The sequence below is a fragment of the Poecile atricapillus genome, chromosome Z (assembly GCF_030490865.1).
Source record: "Poecile atricapillus isolate bPoeAtr1 chromosome Z, bPoeAtr1.hap1, whole genome shotgun sequence".
Taxonomy (NCBI): domain Eukaryota; kingdom Metazoa; phylum Chordata; class Aves; order Passeriformes; family Paridae; genus Poecile; species Poecile atricapillus.
In genome coordinates this window covers 27,814,057-27,837,385 of record NC_081289.1, presented here as the reverse complement: position 1 = coordinate 27,837,385, position 23,329 = coordinate 27,814,057, and the positions used below count along the sequence as shown (strand labels likewise).

The window sequence follows — 23,329 nt, the reverse complement described above, 5'->3', positions numbered from 1 at the left end:
GGGCAGGTCGTACGGTGAGACCTTGCCTCTCCCCTGCCTTTGCCTCTCACTGGCCTTGGCAGAGCCCACGGGGAGGTTGACCTTGCTCGGCGGAGGAAGGAGCGGAGCAAATGCTTCCCGCGGTGAGCACGACCTGGCATCTGAGCAGCCTCACCTCTGCCCCACAGGCGCTCACCGGCCCTTCCTGGCTGCCTGCCCTGCCGCCTCTCTCCAGCTGCCCCATCCCCTGGCCGGGCCGCAGCAGGGAGCACTGGGCTGGGCTGCTGAGAGGAGCGGCTCCCTCGGGCCCCTGATCCGCCCCAGCAGAGCGGCGGGCTGCTCCCCGTGTCAAGCGCGTGTTTAAGCTTGTGCTAGTCTCCTGGACACCTTCCCGGTGAGTTTTCCAGAGAATGACTACAGATGAAATGCAATTAGACACAGATGGAGGGGAGTGGGGGAGGGGTGGGAGATGAGCCGAGTTTGAAAATGGGGGGAGGGGAACGATTAATTGCGAGGCCGTGAGGCAGGACCGGCATGTGCGGGAGAGATGAGTGCGAGGATCAGAGGTCCCCGCTGGGAAACGCTCGCTGGGCTGGGGCCGGGAACCTGAGGAGGTCTCTGTGCTCTCAGCTGCTGCTGCCGCCGCTGTTGTGGTTGTTGGAGAGCCAGAGGGAAGCAGCAGGCGTGTCTCAGGGATGATTAATCATGTATGGCAGCAGTGAGGAAGGAGGACGCGGTGCGCACACGGAGACCAGCGCCTCCCCTAGCCCTGCGCGCCTTTGGCTCGCTGACAGCGATCTCTTCTGCTCGGAAAACCAGCCCCAGAGGAGGGCAGCCAGAGGGGGACCGTGTTTCGCCTGAGCCAAGAGACCGCTCCTTACCCACCCCGTCCTCCGGGAACTTTGGGACTTGAGAAACTTAAATCTCCTGGGTCTGGGGAAGAATGAAAAAAATGTGAAAGCAGGGAGTTGATCTAGTCCAGGTGGGAGGAGAGGCAGACCTGACTGAAGGTTTAATTAGTGGGGAGCATGGAAAAAATAAAAGTAGGTTTGGCAACAGCAGGCTGCAAGTGCTTCCCAGTTGGAGAGGTGGGGACAGGGCACAGACGGGTCCAGATTGTTGTTGCAGATCTCTCTTTGCCTCAGGACTTGTCAGCCGCCTCTCTCCCCACACCCCACCAATACCTGAAGGGGAAAAAAAACCCAACAAATAAAAACATAATTTGACTTTCTTTTGGGGAAAGCATTTGGTTTTAAATCTCCAGGATCTGACTTTTATTGCTGTAAAGGGGAGCTTAAGAAATAGTAACCTGCCTTTTTTAATGTGTGTGTGTATATGTGATTTTTTTTGCGAGGTCAGAGCTCCACACGAGGTGAGAACCAGAAGGTGAGACTATCAAAAACTTCCAGAGAAGGAGACGTGGCTAAACCAGGACCACTGGCAGGCCTGCAACTTTTTACCAGACTCCCCAGTCTAATAGCCATTACCTGCAGTGGTCTGCACACACATTTTCCCCTTTTAATTTCTCCTGCAAGTAGCAGAAAGTGCCCCCTGTTCTCTACATCCCTCATGTAAGATAAGGCAGTATTCTTCCCACTGTAATTTAAGTCCCTTTAACCTCAAATACTCCCTTTTCACATCTGTAACTGTTCTTTTTGAGAGCTTTGCACTGAAGGAAGGTGCTTGTATTATCCTACCCCTATTTCCCTCTGCTCAAGATTTGCTCGAACACCTTTAACTACAGTGCTGTCTTCTGTCACTGAGGTGGGATTGCTGAGCTAATTTTTGTGAGGCTGCTTGGACTCAATACCTTTATGTTTGCCCCTGCAAGATTGCTATAATGTGTTATTTAATGCTTGTAAACAGCTCCACATTTTCCATGTGCCACTTCCTCATGCAGTGCAGAGCTGTGGCCAGAATCTGGAATGTACTCATTTCTTTATTTTCCTCCTTTTTTTTTTTTATCCTTAATTGTTCTAAATGTAGCTAAGTAGTATTTCACAAAGCTAAATATCACAAATAAGAGAGGAGTAGGATATAGATTGTTCAGAGGTGGGACTGAAATGGGTCTCTCCAGGCAGAGTTAAGTTTGTTATGAAATGTGTACTGCAGAGCTATGGAAAGCTAGGCTACTGTTGGGGAGATTGGAGGTACCTTTGTATGGTTGTTTTGGGATCCCTGGATTAAAAATAAGAAAGCAATGTGGTTTTTCAAGCAGAATCGAAACACGTTGGTGGCATCAGAAGCTGACAGAACCGAGAGCTGAAATAAATACTTAATGCTCCTCCCTGTGAGACCTCTGCTCACAGCCAGTAGTCATGGAAAACAGGACAAAACAGATGTGGATGCCCAAGCAAGTGAATAGTACTGCTTCATTCTTTCTTGTTTTGAAGTGAGACATTTTCCTCTCCTCACCAATTTTCTGAGCTTCCTTTGTGGTTTCGGTGTCCTGGAACAGTGGTGGGAAAAAGGTGCTGGAAGCACCTACACCAGCCAAGCAGGTCTGATTTTGAGATCTGGGCAGAGCTCCTTTGCTGAGGACGTGTGGAGGGATGTCTCTGCTTTGGCTGAAGGGCCCATCTACTTGTTTTGAGTGGATGGATTGCGAAGAGGTAGAAGAGCAGGAGGGCATCCACAGGCTGGTACAACACAGCTCCATTTGGAACTTTCCCTGAAACAGCTTTCTCTAAGGGCGAGCACCAAAGGATGGGGCAGCTGGTGGTCTGTGGCGCCTTCCTCATCCACCAAAGGGCTGAGGAGAGTGGGGGGTCATGCTAAGGCTTTTACCCCAGTATATGTAGTTTAAGAGAGAGGAGGAAAACCAGGGATAAAAGGATGCAAACCAGGGACCAGAGGATATAATTTGCTCACTCAGCTGGTGGATGGGCAGGAAGAGGAATGTGTTGCTAATTAATGTGAACTATTGATCGCATTTGGACAGAGGTGATGCTGTGGAGGTGAGCAGTCTCCACCTTTGTGCTATTGGACCATCCAGGGGTTATTTAGTCCTCTTCCAGTTCGGGGACCATTTTGGTTAGCCCTCCAGCTTTGTGCCACCTTATAGCAGCAGTGCTGGTGGCAGTGGCAGGGTCCTTGGTCCCCTGGGGACTGTAGCTTGTGAGAATGGAGGTGGGCAGGACTCCCGCATCTCAGTTGGCACCTTGGGAGCCACCTGGTCCCCTCCCCTGCCAGGGGAAGCTTTCTGGCTGTGTAAGGGGAGCTTTTGGAGGAGCCAGGGGCTGGCTGCCAGGCTTCCTTTAATTCCCCCAGCTGGCAAACAGGAGGCCTGTGTCGGTTGCCGGGGCAATGGCGGGAAGCTGTGTTAGTTTAATGAAGCATTGGGAAGGCTGCTGTTTATTTCAGGGGAGCAGGGGCTCTCTCGTCTGCCAGGATGCTCTGCTGGGATGGAGGGGCGGCTGCCAAAGGACTCCTAGGCCACGACTGCCATGCTCTTCCCCTCGACTGCTGCCCTCAGTCCTTCCCAGGGTGCAGAGGCCAGAGTCAGGGCCATCCCTCAAGTGCTGCATGTCTGTCTCCTCCCTTTCCACTCGAGCTCGGCATTTTCAGTGCCATGCTGTCAAACTTGTCCTCTTCCAAAAGCGCCTGCTGTTTCCCAGAGAAGACTCCCCAGTCCCACTCGCGTGTTGAGGACCCAGCCCTCGCCTTAGGCAAGGGGTCTTCCTCCCTGGATGGCCTTTCCCATTCATTGCCCACCTGGGGTACAGTGGTTACCTGATTGGGGTGTTGAACTTACTCCTTTATTGAAGCAAAAGAAGACTTGAAGCATCAATGTCTTCATAGTAAAGGTGACCTACAAAGGAGGGAGGAGAAGAATGAAGAGGGGGGAAGGGGGAAAGCGCCTTGCGTTGTGCCCCTTTTCTAGTGTCTCTTTTTGATTTAAAAGGGATCTAATGGGGGGCTTGGGCTTTTTTATCCTTCTTTGCTTCTTTTCTTCCCAGCGTGTTATTTCAAATACAAAAGGATTTCTGGTCTTGTTTAACCTCTAGGGGGGAGGGGGAATTCGATGCACAACTTGAGCACTAATAGGCTTATGACTATTCAGATAAAACTTCATTAACCGAGTGTTTAAAAAAAATAAGCCTTATTCAGACCTGTTAAAAATCAAGAGAGTGTAAATGGGTGTGAACAAACAAATACTAGGTGGAGAGGTTGTCTGAAAGTTCAGTAAGCCGTGTCCATTTAATAAAGGGCTAAGAAAAAGCCTCGGGCCACAGACCGATGAATTTGCACACAAAAAAAGGTGAAATAAGGCTATTGTCTTGCAAAGGAAAAAATGAAGGCCTTTTCATATGTGAGAAGAGATTTGTATTTGATGATACACAAACAGAAATGCACCTTTTTTTTTTTTTTTTTTTCCTCTTTTCTCCCCTCCCCCCCTTTTTTTCTGGTTTCCATTTAAAATACCGTATAAACAAATGCTGTCCTGGATGATGCTTCCTCAGTTGGTGTAGCAGAGCATCTCCTTGTCCTGCAGGAGCAGTTTTCCCCACCAGCCCTTGCAGGACCAAGTCCCCCTCTCTCCCCCGCACAGTGGCACATTACATGTGCCCGTGCCCAGGGTGGCAGTGTCCCGCGGGGGTTTGCAGGCTCCCTGTGCCAGCCCTGCCATGCGGATGGAGCACAAGGAGCCGTCTCTCGGCTGAAGCCCACATCAGCCCAAACTCTCCGACGCCCTGTTGCTAGCCCGCCTCTCTGGCCCGTTTCTCCCTGTTAGGTGCGAGTCTCGTGCCCTGTGGACGGCTGGTAATTAAAAAACCGTGGAGGGTGATATTACTGAGTTAACAGTAGTTATTTGTGAGGCTGCTGGAGGGGGGGCGAGAGAGATCTATCCCCAGGGAAAGCTGCACTGACGAGGGGTGGGGGGGAGCAGGAGGGAGGAGGAAGTGGGGGCGAGATTGGCAGGTGACTGCCAGCTCCGAGGAGATGACAGCGGCAGCAGCTCCGCCAGTCCCACTTGAACACTGCACTGCAGGTACTGGGTTAATGGGTGGGAAGTGGTGAAGAAGAATATCAGGGTGGGTGGCTGGAGGGGAGGGTGCTGGCATGGGGGAGTTGATTTCTGTTAAACGCCAAGATAGAGATGACACTCCACATACATGTAATCATTAGACTTCATTCCCAAGAATATTTTCCTTCGTATAATTTTTTTAAATGCAGAGAAAGCTTTCCCCAAACCTGACAGTATTCTACCTACAATCACTTTCCCCTTGCCAAATACTACCATGCTCTACAAAAGCGGTCTGAAATGCTGTACTATTTTTGACCATTTCATTTGGGTTATTTGTAGTGAAATTTTAATTTTTAAGGTGCTAGGAATAGGCTCCTCAGTCCCACATCATCTCCATGTAGCAAGGCCTTTTTACTGAATGTGAGACTGCATTACAATCTAAACCTCACAATTTTCTTGTTTGATGACACTGACTATCCAACTAGAAAATTCATGTATCCTTCTTTTGCAGGACTGGCAGGTTAGACCTAGACTGAAGTCCTGATTGACATCTGCAGACAGCATTCTTGCTCATGCTCGTACTCGTGCTCTCTCTCTTTCCCCTGTGCTCATGCTCTCTTTTTCCCCCCCATCTATTCCCTTTCAGAGGGCAAAACATCTGTTTGCAAAGGGCTGAGGACACACGCTGCACAGGGAGATAAAAGCAAAGAGCCCTCATCCCATGTGAGAGTTCACAGATCTGTAACACAGGGGGCTGGTGACAGGGTTTGACAAGGGTTGAAATCCTTCTGTCTTTCTCCCTTCTCGTATATTTGAGTTTGAAAAACAAAACCAACTGGGGTTATCTCAGATGTGCAATATTGAGGATTTAGATGTCAGCTTCTCTATAAGCTTCATTCTTTGTGCACAAAGAGAGAAAGAGGATCACAGATTTGCACCTAAGCTACACTAAGAGTGATGCCAGTGCCTTGGTTTATCACGGTGGAGGAAGCCCATGCCTCTCCCTGCCCACTTACAGGAGAGTTAAGCCCCAAGGGCCTTACACAGACAGTGCCTCAGTTGGAGTCCTGTCCTTTCCCTCCCTGCAGCAGAAGCCAAGTTTAAGGAATTGGCTGAGAGCTCAAGGTGCACATACAATTGTAGACCTGCATGGTACAGATAGCAAGGAGAAGCAGCTTCAAAAATGTTCCTATCCTTTTCTCTCCCAGCAACAACAGCCCCCCTGTAGAATATTTAGCCATAAAAATATGCTTTTACTTTTTGACCAGCCATAATTGTGAAGAGGGCCACCACCTATGTCTGTGCACCTGTGGTGTTACAGATTTTAGTCCAGAGACTAGGTAAGATGTTCTCATCTGTGAAAACAGCTGATGGGCTGGTCTAAACATCCAGTTTAACCTATGACTCAGGTATCCTACTGGTTTGCTTATCACAAACACCTGCAACAAAAGGGGCAAACCTCTTTTGATTTTCCAGTACTGACATGAGTACACTGATTAACATTATGTGGAGCTACATATTTTGACTGCTTGACAAAGAAAATCATACCCATGACAGCTTCTTGTCAAGCGAGTAATCCTACTAAATGGAAGCATGACCACCACCATCCGTTTTTGAAGTATCTTCTGTGTGGTAATTTCCAGAGTTCTGGTATGGCCAGTTTTAGGGAACTGTGTTTTAATCTGGTGACTACCTGCAGTCTTCGCTGAACAGCACTAGAAGCATTGGGCATTTAGCAGCTTTGAAAATTACATCATAGGCATCTTAAATGTACTTCTCAAGCATGCATTGGTTTTAAAGCTTAGCAGCTGGCCTTTTGGGCATATACATAGCTCACACACACACTCTGACTTGCTTATCAGGAATGGCAGTTAGTTGAATGCAAGAAAAATGACAAGTTTCTCTCCTGCCTTCATCTTTCCCTTTCCTGTTTTCTGTGTGGAATGAGGATCTTGGGGATGCCTTGAGCTGGACTGTGAACCCCCTGGCCTATCAGTTTTGTTAGGGGTAGAAGGGACTTGCTATGTAAAGTGCTGCCTGCTCTTCAGGTGCTTGCACTACAATATGCTATATTTTCACTGTTACTGGCGTGTGGCAGCAAGAGTTTTAGATGCACGAAGCCTTGCTTGGGGGTAAGGGGGATGGGGGAAGACACCAGCAGAAGACACAAATGAAACTGCTAGTTCAGAGCTCACAATTAACAGGACTGAGATTTTGAGCAAGTCTCAGGGTAGTGGGAATGGGTAACACAAAGCCAGCACTGGGAGCTCATTTTAATTTCAACCATCTTGTGCGTGTGTAGTTGGCTGTCTTTGTTTAAAGAACTTGGCCTTCAGGTAGATTTTATTTGGACGGCTTGCTTATCCAAAGAACATTAATGACTTTCCTTGAGGAGTTGCAGCCAGTACCTTTGCACCCTGGTTCTCCTCTAGCCCTGTTTTCTCTTTTCCATAATCTCCCGGTGCCCGGCAGCAAGCCTTTAGGGTACATGCGCAAGCAAAAGGAGCTCGAGTTGGGGAATTAATATTCCTGGAACATAACACCAGCAGCATGCACACGCTGAGGAGAATATTAGAGCTATTAGCGGTGGGAGTTTGGAGTGCATGCAATATCTAGATGGAGAATTCAGTGTGATTAATCTGCCTCTAAGCAGCAGCCTCCGGGCTCTGGGAATTCTGTGGCACGTTTGAAATCAGAACTTTTTTTAATTACCTTTCCGCATCAACAAAACAATTGCAGTTGTGTGAAAATAAGCCCATTCAGTCCCTGCCCTGTCTCTGTTGTTTTTTTTTTCCTTTTTGGATGAGGCATGCTGCTGGAGCCCTGAGTATTCACAGTCCCGGCAGCTCTGACAGCATTTTGCACAAGTGCACAGGGACTTAACCTGGGAGGCTTGGCCAGCCTCCAAGTCAGGTAATTGCATCGTGGGCCAAGCTGGAGCAAGCCCATGCTAGTCAGTGTGTATATGTTAGATTCCTTCCTCTTTCCCCCTTCTTTATTCCTCTTCCCAGCAAATGCCTGTGCCTCCCTTTCTCCCCCATTCACCTCCTCACCTTGCATCCTGGCATGTTGGCAGCCATGTTGCCTCCCCGCCACAGGCAGGCTGAGAGAGATTCCCCAAGAGAGAAGGAGTGGGATAAACATGGAGGTTTCCTCTCATGCAGTCAGCAGGGTGGAGAAAAATAGATAAAAAAATGCAAGGAGTTGATATAAAAATGGTAGTAAAGTTGTGGCCAAACAAGGAGCAAGACTTGCTAAAGGATATGAGATTGGATGGGGACCTCCCTGCTTGCATTTCATACCTTCTCCCTCCCTCTCGCAAGCAGAGGCAGGAGAGTTCATTCCATCCATTGCAGCCTGGTTTATTGCTGTACTGGCATGGAGACACTGTAAAACAACAGGGGAAATCTTCCCTAACATCGTGGCTCTGCCAGGGCTGGGATGATGCCCCAAGGCACTGGGATTCAGAGTAGATGTGGGAACAGAGGCTTTGGCCATGGAGCAGCTTCAGCCTGGAAGACTATCTTCTGGATGCCTGGATTTTGTGCTGGAAGCACATAGAGCTGCTGGGGTACAAAAGTTTCTGACAAGTGTCTTGGGTTTCTGGTGCTGATGCCAGCCCTCTGGGGCACTTCAGGCACTCCTGGGGTGCTCCCACAGTCCAGCAGCAGCGAGCTGGGAATGTACGTGCCAGCTGGTTCATGGCAGGAATCTGGATTGCTTCCTCCTCGCTTCTCACTCGCTCCACATACAGATTTCCCTCCTGCCTCACTGGCAGGTTGCAGAAAGGGCAGGCTACGATAGTAGTGCTGTTTTCTTCCTTCCAGGTCCACACGGTGATGGGAATTGCTTTGTAGGTCTTGATGAGGGCAGGGATGGAGGTTGGAGAGAGGAGTGGACACACTGTGAGGATCACAAGCTGTCTTCCTTTTGGCTCTGCAGTTCCGATAACTTCATAAATATAACATCTGCAATTAGCACAGTTCAATTTTTTTTTATTTTATTTTTTTATTTTCACTTGGCTGTGGCTGTGCCCTTGACTTATTCCTCTGAATTCCTGGCCTTCAGGCATGATTAGCACAGTGTAAGTGTTTGAGCTGCCTTGCTTCAAAAGGTGGAAAAAAAAAAAAAATCCATTTTAAACACAAATAACAGATTTTTATTTTTTTGGGCTTATTTACTGACATGTTTGAGGTGGTGTTAAATATAGAGAAAATGATTTTTAAAAAGATATACCAGCTGAATAAACAAAAAAAAGCCCCAAATCTTACAACTTTCCAGGTCACATTAAGCCAATAGCTACTTAATAAGCCTTTTTTTTTCTTCTAGGCTTCATTTCAGAAATGACTACAGAAGTCTTATATCATCAGCTTTTGCTCCCAGAGCAACATCCGAGCATTGCCTTGTATTGGGAGTACATCAAAGTCTCCTGGCCTTTCTTTCATCCACCCCAGTCTGTCTTCCCCTCCCCAGGGCACCTAAAAATACACTAGGGAATCAAAAACTCCACTCTTTTCCCTATTGCCTTGCTTAGGCCTGACATACAACTCTCTTACCTTTACTCTGACCACTTTTTCCCGAATTGTACTTTAGCGGTGGTTTCAGATCCTCAGGTCGGGGGAGAAAACCCCAAGTGCCCACTGATGAGCCTTACATCTGCCCGGCCAACAGCTCCCAAGACCTCTGGCACGGAGTTGTGTTCACTCTGCGTGGCCCTGCTTGCCCGGTGGCTCTCAGCGCTGCCTTCCCCGTGTGTCTCAGGCACAGCCTGCAGCATCTGCCTCTTTCCATCCCTACCCTGCAATCCCCCCTGCCGTGCCCCCGCCCGAGCCTCTCGTGTGGCCACTGCCACCCCTTGATCTTCACCCCAGCACCTCATCCTGCTCCAGTCCCGGCAGGTCCCAAGGGGCCACGGCAGGTGGTTCTGTCCCAGAAGGGCTGCTGGTGCCTGTGCTGCGCTGGAGGATGGCGCCTGGACTGGCGCTTGCTGTCTGTCCTGCCCAGGCTACTTTTAAAAGGTATTTCCACCGTGGTCACAAAGTTTATTTGTGAACAAAAACCACAAAAAAAACCAAACAAACAAACGCCACAACAAAAAAAGGGAGTATAATTTATTAAAAAAAAAAAAAAAAAGCCAAAAAAAAAAGCCATTTTCTTGGCCAGCCATTTCCTGAGTTCCCTTTGTTACTACTGCAGATATGTGTTTGAATAAGAGCCTTTTCCCCTCCCCTCTCCTATTCCTCCCTGTTCTACCCTGCAGTGAAGTCACAATCCGGCGTTTGTGGGCTCTGTGTGATGTCAGAGACTCGGTCTTGTGACTTCACCGGCGGGCTCAAGCAGAAGGTGCAGACGAGGCTGAGAGAAGAGAAAAAAAGCCCCCTCCTCTCCTCTTCCCTCCCCCCCCTCCACCCTCTCGGTTTATAAAACCAGTAGCTGAGATAAATCGGAAGGGGGTGGGGAGAAGCAGCAGGGAAAGCTGAGAAAGATGCCAGAAAGGTACAGTAAATGGGCTTTATCTCTCTCTCCCTCTCCCTGAAAGTTGAGAGTGGAAAATTGCCCTGCAGAGGCCAGCTCTCGCCGACCACGCGCGGCGGCGGCGGTGGCGGCCGTGTGTCTGCGGCGCCCTGTGCGTGTCACCCGCCCCCGCGCCGCCGCCGTGCCCACCCGGGCTGCCCGCGGCGGGGTGGGGGGCTGCGGCCGGGCGGGGGGGGCTGCGGGCGCCGGGGGCAGCCGGAGCCCGTGGCTGGGCACGGCGAGCCGCTCGCCTTGTCCCTTTTCAAAGGCCCCAGTTGTTGGCTGCTCGCTGCAGTCTGGCTCCTGCGAGACCGACATGAATGGGTTACGGGGTTTATGCATATGCAGGGGAGAGGGGTGCCCCCCCCCCCCGCTTTTTTCCTTTCCCCTGTATCTGTCGTTGATGATTTTTTTTATTATTATTTATTTTGTTTTTGTTTTGGATGTGTTGGGTTTTTTTTTTTTTTCCTTGCTCTGCAGGCTCAGAGTAGCACGGGGGTGGATGGGGAGGGGGCCTGCCATTCCCCCGTGATATGTGGGTGCATCAGGAGGGAGAAGGGCAAGGCCTCAGGGTCACATTCTCAAGGGCTGTAAGATATGATTTCCTCTTCAGTATCTTCATTTTTGGGGGGGGGTTGGTGATTGTTGTTTTTTTTTAACTGACAGCTGCACAATAGCAATGTGGGTGCATCAGCAAAGAGCAACCTAAAAAAATATTTTTAAAAATAAAAATTAAAAAAAGGGGAGGAGGAAAACGGGGGGGGGAAGTGGGGGGTTAGCTTGCCCCTCCCTTCTTTGGTAATTTTTTTTCCCTGTGTCAAATTTACTGTTCACTTGAGATTTTGGACAAAGATGGGGGCAGTGGGTGGGCTGCTTTGAGTTTTGTGATATAATATGACTGGAGCAAGAGAGTAAAGCGCAGACAATTAAGGATCAGTGCGAAGGCTTTGCTCATTCAGTCCGTTGAGGAAGCCATCATTTTGTGTTAGTGTGCGTGTCTGGAGGAGGAAGGATAGTGGAGAGTGACAGTGGAAGGATGCCTAATGTTGTGGTGTATTTGTACTTGCTAAATGCCTGCTCCAGGAAAGGAGGGCTTCAAAAGAAAGGGATGAGCAAAAGGGGGTCCTTCTGCATTTGCCCTTTGGTGAAGCCACTTCGAACTGGATTCTCACAGCTGGGAATGTGGTGTTTTTGTTGCCTCCATGAAAGGGGAGGGCTGAGAAACGAAAAGGGCAGGTGTCAGGCAGGCTCCTTGCTGCCACCGCTCTGCCTACGCATCTCACCCCGATCACCCCGATGACCGGCGGCTTCTCTGCTGCTCTGGTTCATGAAACTCCTGTGAAAAGCACCGCGTCCCGACTGTCTGCAGGGCCAGGCTTCCCTCCACTCCGGGGTCACTTGGGTCCTGCTGCTGCACTTCACTCCTAAGGACCCAGAGCACCTCCTGCTTTTGTAGTTATTTATTTCTTTATTTCAACTACTGGACCCTGGCTGTCCTCTGCCAATATGTTTCAAGGCTGATGAATAGCACCCCCTGCAGTTATAGAGCTGATCTTTTGTAGCACAGATGTATAATTAATTGTGCAGCACTTTTGCAGTCTGAACAAGCAAGTGGATTCTTGGAAGACACCCATGTACTGCCACCTGCTTCTCAGAGCCCCAGCTCCATGGTCCTTGGGGAAGGGACCTGCTGGCCACAGCTTAAGAGCCTCTGTCCTACTGGAGTGATGTGAAACAGGATTCGAATCCAGGTCTTTGGTGTAAAAGCCAAAAAAGCCACAAACAACCCCAAATCCAAAGCAGTGCTGCACCACAGGACTCCTCTCCATTGCCTCTGCTCCAACATGAAAGAACTTTTAGGCATTTTTGCATCTCTGTTCCATCACAATGGTGTTGTTTAGGGATTTTTTTTTTTTCCTTCTTTTTTTCTCTCAGAGGGGAAGTAAGAATTTTTAAGTTTGTAAAGCACTTTGAAGATAAAAATCGTTGTCTGTGCACAACACAGTCTGTTGGTTTGTCTGAGTCACTACCCAGTTTGCCTGGGAAGTGAAACCTAGAATCACCCCACAGGCCCCTTGGAGGATTAAGTCAAAAGAACTATTGAGATGTCCTCCTGTGGACCTCTGGCCCTAGGGAGAGCAGGAGTGGGGGTGACCAAATGGGACTGGACACTGCTTGTGAGGTGGGGAGTGTTGAGTTAAGTGCATTCTGCAAAACTGAGGGTAGAGGACATTTGGGATGTGATTTAGCTAAGAATAGATACAGAAGAGATTTTAAGCCTCATTATTTTGTTTGGCTATGGCAGGATTGTCCCCTATGGGGCTTTCCTCAGTTCTTTATCTATCTGCTTTTAAAAGAGCAGAAAACAGTGGAGAAAACCCTTTCCTTTGATTTCTTTTCAGCTGGGGACGTCTGTCACCCAGGACTGTAACCGTAGGTGTTCAGGTTGGGGGAAGATGTGCATCACTTCAGCCCCATGCTAGGATATGAAAGGATTAAATGTCTTTCCTAGGAAAAGTGGAAGGTCCCCAGGTGTCTTCTCTCAGGCTCAGAGATTGCAGTGGGAGAAGGAAGCAGGATCCAGCTGGGTAAGAGACCTCATCAAGAGGATAAAAGCATTTAGGGTAAAGGACAGTCTGTCTCCCTGAGTAGGGGAAGTAATCAGTGAGGATGTGCAAGGGTCTCTCAAAAAGCCCTAGGCAGGCAATGTGTGCATCAGAAAAGAATTTCCAGGCAGTGGTGAAGGGGAAGGAGCTGAAAGCGTTAATTAGTTTCCCCCCGCCCATTTCTTTTAAGATATTCCCTTTCTTGTATCCACAACTGCTTTTCCTCTTTCTTTTCTTTGTGTTTTTGTTGTTTTGTTGTTGTTGTTTTTTAAACTTGTGTCCCAATGTTAAAAGTACTGTTCAGGAAGCCCCCTACTTATCACCTGAGGCTAGCTGCTGACTTCTTGTTTCTCAAGATGAGATAATGCTAGCTCATTACAAATAGGGTGACTACCCTTTTTCATCAATATTAGGAGTAAGCAGACACCTAGATCTTTAGCCTGTGGAATGAATCACACTGTAAGAGTTGTTTTGGAGAAGAGTAGTCATTTCTTCTCTCACATTATGCTCTCTGCTATGAAAAGGCTTGGCCCTGATGAGGGGATCCTTGAGCTGGAGGCAGGTACCCCAGGGAATGTGGAACTTCACCCTGGTGAAGGGCTTTCTCTCCACCAATGTAACCAGTGTGCCATCATTAAACCTGCGTTCAGCTGGGATTGTCAGGGGATGACGTTGAGTACTGCAGCCCCCCCCACAGCCAATGCTGCTGCTTCTCATTGAAAATGCCACTGTGAATAGCTTGTTTTATTATTTGGAAGTTTGGGCTATTTTCAAACTTGCTAAAACCAGTGGAGACTGAGTTGGTAGGTCGACGTGAACTGTGCTTGCTGAGGTATCTGTTCTGCTTCTGCCGTCTTAAGAAGTGCTGACCTTATTTTCAGAGCCCTAATGGAACTGACAGTATTTTGTTTAGGTCTAATTACTCACAGCACATTTACAGAAGTTAAATGGGAGACCTTCAGTCCTAATCATCTCTCAGGACAAATGTGAGTGCCAACAGGATTCCCATCTGCAGAAGATAATCATTTAAAGAGGAATGATAAAATCCATGATATGTGATCAGAGGTTTTGTTAGTTTGAACCTGAACTTAAGTAGGCAACTGGAAGAATCCCTCAAATCTTGAAACAAAACCAAGTTACTTAAGATTTTGCTGTATGGCTTGGACTCTCTAATGATAGATTTGTCCAGCCTTTAAAAATTAAAGTCTGATTTTCTTAACTGAGGACAGTTGTGTCTTTGTGTCTGTTGCCTAATAGCTTTTAAAGCATTTTTATCACTTGGTTTAGGTAATGTGAATGAAAATATGCTACTTTCCCCCATCCCCAGATGTGTCAGTAGTGTTCATAAATAGTGGAATATGTTGCATTCAAGGTTGTGAGTTCTGTATGTTCTCATGTGCCCTGTCCTGATTCGTATTTGAGTGCAACTTTAAAGTAATGCAGGGCACTAAAATAAGACATTACTATCTTTTGAAATGTAGAATTAGAGTGTTTGAGCACTGAATAAACTTTAATGAGTCTCAAGATACAAAGTAATTAAAGTGGTTGTGTTTGAAGTAGGTTTTTTCCCTCATGTTTTGTTAGCAAGAGGAGATATATAAGTAAACTGTGTTGGAACTTTATAAATACTTTCAATAAACCAATCTCTCAGATGAATCAGGACCAGAGAATATTACTATATGTAACAAAAGAAAGCACAGAAGTTTATTTCTATGACAAGAAGTTAATGTGATCTCATGCAATGTCTATCTTTAGTGTACCCATAGGTTTCTACTACCCAGTATAAGTGCAGACTTCTTACCAGATGAATATGGAAGACTTTCTTGGTTTTGGTCCAGTCTGATGCTTTCTGCATTGGCCTCTTGCTGCTGGAAGCTCTTCTTATGTGCTGTTTTATGTGCCTGGAATTCTGGAGTGTGGTAGCAGCAAGGTGACTGGAAGAACTAAAGCTGTTCCTTCAGGGACCTTTTTTTTCCTCTCCTGTTGGCACAGCTGAGATTCAACAGCTATTGCATACATCAGGGAGGAAGCCAACAGGGAGCAAAGTAAGAATCAAAATCTTAGTTGCCTCTAAAATTTGGAACTATATGTCATGGGGATTTGAGCTTGTTAAGCCCAGAAATTCCCACTTCCCCGTAGGCAGAAAAAGCCACCCCAGCAAATGAAACCTCTGTAAAGGGCTAGAAGAAGTAAGAGAGAGAAAAAATCCCTTTCTGTAAAACATGTTCAAGTAAGGCAGAGTTGGTTTTATGTAAGATCATGTAAAAAGACAAGTTCTAATATTTGAATTTCTACTTTTATTTAGATATGCTTAGCAATTCAGATAATGAAGATTCATTTATGGTCTTTTCTGCCTTGTTGGAGACTGTCTTGCTGGAGAATCCTATTTGTATGGCTTTCTGTTTTAATTTCCACCTTTATGACTCTGGGCATCTGCATGGAAATGTGATTGGCTTTTCCTCAAAAGTTCAGCTTCTGTTGTTTCTTGCTTTTTCTGCTGGACTCAGATTCTTTTGTCTGCAGCATCACAATCACTTTCACAGCAACTAATTCTATTCTGCCAGAAGCAGCTTTTTGGCAGGAAGCAAAAGGAAGAAGCAGAAGAAGCAGAGGAGGTCTTAAGGTACAAAGATCTTATTTTCATGAATCAGCTCTTTGTAATGGGAAGATGAAAAGGCAGAAGTGTTGCAGTGTTTTAATTTTTTTCCTGCTATGATTCACACTACCTACCTTCAGCTGCTTTATCATTTTCATTCCTTTTCCTTCCTTTGAGATGCTCCAAAGTCTTGCAATCCAGTTGTTCAGTTACAGGAAGGGGCTGTAGGACTTAATGCTATGGTTTATGGAGATCTCCCCAGTGCCTGGAGGAGAGCAGCTTCCAAGTGATGCACCCAAGACCTGGCCATCAGTATGCTGAAAACTTGTGCCTGTCCAAAATATTTTCCAGCAAGCACAAATCCTTTGGTAGTCTTAAGAGGAAAAGTTAAATATCAGTGAATTAATGAGAGGAGAGCCCTCTCTATCTTTGCTGCAGTTCCTTGGGAGACGTCTGATACCGCTTCTCCCTTGTGTAGGGTCAGATGTAACACTTTTTATCTGAAGTGTAAAAGAAATAGGAGGAAGGTATGGGAAATCCTAGGGATAGGTAGAAAGAGAGGTAAGAAATGTTAATGAATGTAGCCATGCTGATGTCTTTCTTGGAGAAAGAGAAACAGGTGAGCTGCCCTTGCTTTACAGTCACTTAAAGATGTAGCTGTCCCACCGTGAATATAAGTTTCAGTCCCCAGTTGCGTGACCTGTAGGTGCCTAATCTTGCTGTCATGTTTTGTATTATCTATCTTCAAGGTAGTCACTAATGCCCATTCCCATAGCATCTAAGAGCCTCTAGATGAAAGCTGTAAAAGTGCAGTGGTGAGCCTGTGCATGACATGAAATTGTGTAACAGGGGAAAAGATTACGATAAGAGTAATACTTAGAGGGGACGGGTGCCATGTCTGTGAGAAATCTATGTGCCTGAGTCTGCGGAGGCTTCACCTTCCTAGTGCTGCATCAGCAGCAAAACCTTTCATTTTGTGAAGAAGAAATCTCTCAGAGGACCCCACCAGCTGCATGCAGAAATCATGTTTCCTCTAACAAACACTGGGGTGCTCAGAGACTTTCCAGCATATGTTACCTGCAAATTTGTTCTTGATTCCCCATCCTGCATCACTTACTGTCCTCCGCCCTTCCAGGCAGAGGGAGCTCAGGGGGTGTGTGAAGATGAGAGGTGGTTGAGGTCAGGAATGGTGTCATCCTTCTGTTCCCCCTCCAAGCTGCTAATGTATGCTTCTGGAGAGCCACACAAACTGAGTAATTACTGAATTACAGCTAGATCAGAAGTGCTGACCTCAAAGACAGAAGGAGACTCTCCATCTCCATTTGTCAGTCCTCTTGGGGTCAGAAGGACAATTTTTCTCTGGGATCTGTGAGAGAGGGGAAAGGGAAGTGCAAGGTAAGCCTTACATTAAGGCATAGCAGGCAAAAACGTTTGTTTTAGCCATTGTGAGTTCATGTGCAGTAAGATGCAGCAGTGGTTGCATTTGTGTAATGACAGCAGCACTGGTGGGAGCAGTGACACTAACCCAGAAGGCTACTTAGGGGACTTTATTTTGCTCAGAATCTCCCATCCATTATAGAGGAGGGTGCCAAGTCTTGAGGCTATTTTCCTGCCTTATTTGTGCCTCTATCCTCAAAAGCATTTTGATTAGGAGATGGCAGGGAGGATTTCAGGGAGGAAATCGGTAGGATTTGGAAAATTTCTGTTCTGGTAGTCCATAGTGACTCTATACAATTATGACCGAGCTGGTTTTCTTGCACTAAAAGCAGAGACTTCAGTCTTTCTTACGACTGTGGTGTAGCACATCTGCTGAATTTATAGCACTTACTCTTGGATGATGGAATGTATTTGCTGTAAATTTACATTCAAACCTGTTTAGTTTGTTGTCGTGATTGTAAAATTGATCCTTTAAGATCCTTTTTGTTGTTTTTTTTTTATTTGTTTGTCTGTTTGTAACCATTTTTGGCCTTAAATCCCTGGGGTTTTTTCTTCTTTTCAGAATTGAAGGGTGAGAGCATATAGATGCAACTGAGGACTTTACCCTGAAGTAGAAAAGCTTGCATGGGTGTTAGATTCCCATCTTGATCATTTGTGTGGGATTGTAGCCCTAGTAGCATGATGGGGTTACTGTCTTCATTAGTCCTAGTAATGTTTTATTTATAACAATTTTTTTGTGTAACTGACGGTGGTCAAGTAGATAGATGTCACTGAATGGCCAAGTCAAAAGGTTGAATTTCTTTCTTCTGGAAAGAAAATGAAATGTTCAGTGGCAAAGGAAAACTTGGCAATGTGAACAAGGTGTACTAATGACAGTGGTTTTTCATCTGGAGTCTGCAGACAGCCAAAAATTAGTTTCTGAGAGAATTAAATTATCCATTAAGCTCAGTGGGGTTGTATGTTGAAGCCTGATATATCACTTGGAAAGCTGCAAAGGATATGGCGTCTTTACTTGCATGATAATATAGTTTTGATAACTTTGTTTACATTCTGCACTTATTGACCCTGTGTATTACCAGTAATGCCTACTGTAATGCAACAGTTGACGATGGTGTGACAATTGCCTGTATTTATAGCATGAGCTCTTTTAAAACTTCAGTTCATCCTTCAAAATCAGCCATATAGTTTTCAAGGTTTTAAATATTTTAAAAAGCAACTCCTGTTGTATTTCCATTGTAACACCTATAAAGTAGTCATAATGGAGATGGGAAATGCTGCTCTGCAGCAGAGTAGAGATTCAGATATTTAACTCTGTGAATTCACTTATTTTTGGTCCTTTGAGAAATGTTTGACTTGGGTAGAGTTGCTGTCCTTGGATTTTTATATGTGTTTTTGAGCATTTTACAAAACTTCTGCTATTTATGCTGCAACTTCATTTCAGACATTAGGTAAAAAAACCCTTGATATAACAAGCTTATCAAGATAAGCTGTGCTCTCATGTATTTATATATACCAAAGGGTTTTACCATAAGGTAAGTTTAAGTTTAGCTTAAATTAGAGTGCTCTAAGCACTCTTACCTTATAAATCTACATAAAGGATTGACCTCAATTGATGCTTCACTTCAAAATCAGAAAACATAATGGAAAACCAAATCATAAAAATCTTACCGAGTTCCCCCACCCCATTACAGCTTTTATCACAGTCCTGGATCCCCAGGGGGAATGCTGCTCTAACCAAGCTCTTAGCTTGCTGTGGCAGTCAACAAGATTAAGGCTGTTTCTGATGAGAGCAACCTCGTGGGTTTGTCACGGTGAATGTGCTGTCGGAGCCTCTTCTCCATGCGAAGGAAGTGATGATCTCCATCTCCTGTGAGCAAAGCACAGTGCCTGAAACACTACCTGTGAATGGGCAGCCAGTGCCGAGGAGAGCAGGGTGTACTATGAAAGCACTTGGTAATGCAGCGCCTGTGTGCTCCAGCTGCAATTTCCAGGGAGCTGACGCAGAGTGCATCGCAGTATCTGAAGGAGATAAGGCATAGATCACAGCAGTAGACTTGTCTCAGAAAGGAGCCAGTGCCTCTCATGTCCCAAGACAAGCGAGCAGAGGAGCAGGCAAGTCTTTCCTAGATGCTCCAGCTGCATGATTGCCTGACCAACGGCTGGGGAGTCCCTAACACCCACAAATTGTTAACTTGAAAGACAAATGGTAGAAGCATGTGTAATTATTGTCTGCTCTGGTTGTTTTCCCCAGACTACTGGCATCATTTTAGGCTTATCTAGATGGAATTTCAGCCAGCCTCCAAATTATTTTTGACAGATAATGCATGGTATGAGATGTGGTGGTTTGTATTCATTTTTCATAAAAAGTAAGTCACCTGTGGAGGAGCCATTAGTGAAGTTGTCAACTGGCTGTGCTTACAACACAGTCCTTCTCAGCAGTTCATTGCCTTTTGGATGAGCTCTGAGCAGAGGCCTTCTCCTGGAATACAGCTTGCTGAGGATCTGGGAAACAAAGCTTGGGAAACGGGGCAGTTATTGAAAGTGTCATATCTGCTCAGTAAAGTTCCTGGCAAAGCAAGTTTTAAATGATGCTTGAGCTTTCTCTGCCCAGCATTTAAGAGCTTCACAGACTGCCAGCCCTACTGCGTTTTCATGTGAAATGTTCTGAGTGGCAGATGGAGGAAACTGTAATGTCATATAGAGCTTCCTTTGCTGCCATACAGGCTTAAATGAAGGAGGTGATGATTTGACAGGCACTGCATCCTTGCTCTACAGCTGCCCCATCCACCAGTCTCCTTGCTCCCTTGCTCTCAAACCCAAAAACTAGCGAATAATCTGAAAAATGCGTAATTGTCTCTCCAGCACGGAAGTACAACTAGACACACCGGACTCTAAAATGCAAGGCCAGTGGGGACTCGGAGGGCTGGCAGTGCCGCTTCCCATAGTCCGGGCGGCCCTGGGCTAGCGGTGCGCGGGCAGGCGGACTGCGGGGCAGGGGAGCCCGGGCACGGCCGGTGCTGCTCCCGCCGGGCGGGGGCTGCGGGGCAGGGGAGCCCGGGCACGGCCGCCTCCATGTTGTTTCCTGAGATCCCTGCGGCTCCGCCGAGGCACCTCCGATTCGGGGCCCGCCCAGCCCGGGCTGTACGGCCCGACTGCCGCCTCGAGGTGTGCTCCAGCGCTCCGGGCCGGTGGAGAGGCGTCCGGGCCCCGTGAGGGTTCGGCCGCCGCTGTCCGCTCTGTGCCTGCCGGGGAGGCCGGGCGGACACAAATGAGCAAACGGAGCAAAGACGGTTCTTAAAATGACTTGGGGCAGGGTGAGGGTGGCGGAGGAGGAGGGGGGGGGGGGGGAGGGGGGCGGTGGAGGAGAGGGGCGGTATTGATTTATGAAGAGAGGGCAATGTGAGTTGGCCCGGTGCCGGCGGAGAGGGGCCCGGAGCCCCGGTGCCCTCCGCAGGGGCGCGCTGGAGTAGCACGCGCACCGGGCGCGCCTCGCCCACGTGCTCTGAGCGCGCGGGACGGCCCGGGGGGGGGGGGGGGGGGTGGGCGGCGGCGTGCGGCTCCTTTAAGTGGGCGCGTGGTGGTGGGAGGGGAAGTGGCTCCCTCACGCGCCCCCCCACCCCTCCGCGCGCGCGCGGAGGCACGTCCCTGCCTGCGGGGGCGCGCACGCACGCGCCGCTCCCCCTCCCCTCCATCCCTCCCTCGCCCGGCCGGGACTCGCCGCCTCGCGCCGCCGTTCCCGCTGGCGCGCGCGCTGGCTCCACCGCCGCCCGCCGCCATTGGCTGCCGGGGGTCAGGTGACCCCGTGTTATTTCCTGTGTGTGTATGTGTGTGTGTGTGTGTATGTGTGAGGTGTGAGTGAGGGGAGGAGGATGGAACCGGATTCCCCCGCGCCCCCGCCTGCCCCCCGGCCCCGCCGTCCCCGCTGCTGAGCCGCCCCCGCCCCGCCCGCCCCGCCCTCCGCGGCGGAGGGTGCCGGGCACGGCGGCGGGGGTGGGGGGGTGTCTCAGGTAAGGGGTGGCCGCGCTCGCCCGGGCTGTGTCGGTGTGTGGGGGAGGCCTGGGGAGGGAGCGCGAGCTCCTGGCGGGGGAAGCCGAGGTCGCCTGGGCGTGTGGGAAGGGATGTGAGGGTCTCATCAGTGAGTTGGAGGACGAGCGCTGCGTACGAGGGGGGCTTGTGAAAGGGCTCCTGGGTAGTTTAACCTTCTCTCGCCCACCCACCCCCTCCCCCCCCTTTTTTTTTTTTTGTGGTGTGTTTTGTTTTGTTTTTTCTTTAAAGAAAAAAATGTTTGTTTACATGTGTTCAAAGAGGCCCTCGTGCTGCCTGGTGAGGTGTTCACCTGTTTTCCTGTCCCGGAAGAATGGTTTTTTTTTGCAAGAATTGTGAAGTTGTTGTGGGGATTGGTGTTTTCGTTGAAGAGATAAACGATTAAAACTGTTGGAGAAGATGGATGCACAGTGCTCATATTGTAGTAGGTGAACAGGCTGTGTTGGTAATGCCTGAGGTTTGTAGTGCCTCTGCTTTTTTGGAGGCTCGACGTAGCCGTTGCTTATCTGCAGAGATAATCAGGATATAATGTGTTTGGGCTGCTGTGAGGATCAGCTTGTCTTCTGTTAATGGTGCTTACCTTGCTGGAAGTTGTGTTTTGGGCTGCAGTTGGAAGTTATTTTTCCTACCTTGAGGGGAGGAATAAGAGAAAGTTATGTAACGGAAGTGTTTTAACCTATGTATCAAAGCTGCATAGTGGTACTGGGGCTCTGTTATTAACCTGAAAATAAGATGTTTGTATGTGAATCAACAAGTGACTGTCTCTGTGGGTAGATTTTGCTCCACCAGCATCCTTTATTTCTTGTATACTGCCTTTTCCTTCATTAAAAGGGCAAGCACTTTGATTAAATTGCAACATTGTTTTCTGTACCATTCAATTTTTTTAAGTCCTCCTTTGAAAACAAAAGGAAAATAAGAGGTACACCTGCGAGGGGATTGAGTTTCAGAGCTTTCTGTGTTTAGGTTAGCATTTTTAAAGCTATTCATGTCTGTGTCGCTTGTTGCCATCTGTTGCTGCATGCACGGGTAATTCTTTGGAGAGTATGATTTTTTCCATGCCTCCTGACCAATAGATCTGCATGGAGCAGTTGGACCACCTCTGCTCAGATTTTATAGAACAATAAGTGACTGGATGATGGAGATGCAGCAACTTCTGGGTTAGATTTGTAGCACATTGGCTGAACTCAATTCAAGAAGAGCTGATCTCTTTTACGCATTTTCTAGACTTTTTTTTTGTCAGATAAGCTTGTTTTTTGAGGCTTATTGATGGGTATTATTACATAGCTTAACCAACTGCATTTGGTTAAGTGTATTTGTATGTGGTAAATAATTTTTGGTACTGTTATTTGAGTTTTCACTTGTTTGAAATGGTTTCTTTTTATTTTTTTTCTTTTTTCTTTAAATCCACATCTTTAAATAGGGTTCCATGTTAGTTCACTTTGAGTTGTTTGAAGGCGTATTATTTGATCTTGGTATTAGGTTCTATTGGCATTTTAAAAGGCATCTGCATTAGTGTACTGCAGAGAGAATTACTATTAAAAAAAGTAAAAAGATTTATTCGCTTAGTCATCTGTCTCTTAAACTTCGTTAATGCTACAAGGAGGATAGTCATTCCTCATTTCTGCAAATTGCTGGTACATGAAATGAATATTGTGTATTCTGGTTAAATTAGCAAGCAAGTTACTATGCTATTTGAGTGAAAATATGACAATTACTTTTATATAAAAAACGCTATTTTCCTGTTTACTCTTTTAAATCTTGTAGTTTTGGGATAGCTTTTAAGCTTTGTATTGTTAGGTTTAAATGTCTAGGGGGACGTTCTTGGACTTTTTTGCTGGTTTGGTATTCTTCAGACTACTTAGCTTTGTCTGTTGGCATCCATTGTACTAGAATTGTGTGTGTTTTGACATAATTTGGGTTTTGCCCTATAAATCAACTTTCAGAGGTTTTGGGATTGATGAAACATATGCTTTCATGTACCTTTGCAGCTTGGGGCAGGTTAATCATGTTTCCCAATGTGAAACCTGTAGGAGCCGCTTCAGTGTTAGTGACTTTGATAGGAGATCAGATGACCTTTTTGTTTTTGTTGTTGTTCCTTTTCTTTGTTACTAATGCTTCATAAAAATACCCTGAAGTGATTTTTTATTAAAGAGTAAATCTGTTTCTATAACACGTAAGAAAGAT

General features: G+C 47.2%; 1 protein-coding gene across 6 annotated transcripts in view; it reads left to right on the top strand.

Moving 5' to 3' along the window:
• The window catches only part of LOC131592981 (transcription factor 20-like), a 130,466-nt gene that overhangs the window by 43,545 nt on the left and 63,592 nt on the right, over window positions 1-23,329 (top strand). The window contains exon 1 of one of the 6 annotated variants that reach the window (XM_058865044.1): window positions 21,058-21,108. The exons of the other annotated variants lie outside the window; for them this stretch is intronic. The gene's annotated coding sequence lies outside the window, so the exon portion shown is untranslated. Of the gene's footprint in view, window positions 1-21,057; window positions 21,109-23,329 lie in introns of those variants that run through there. 6 annotated transcript variants of the gene reach the window in all.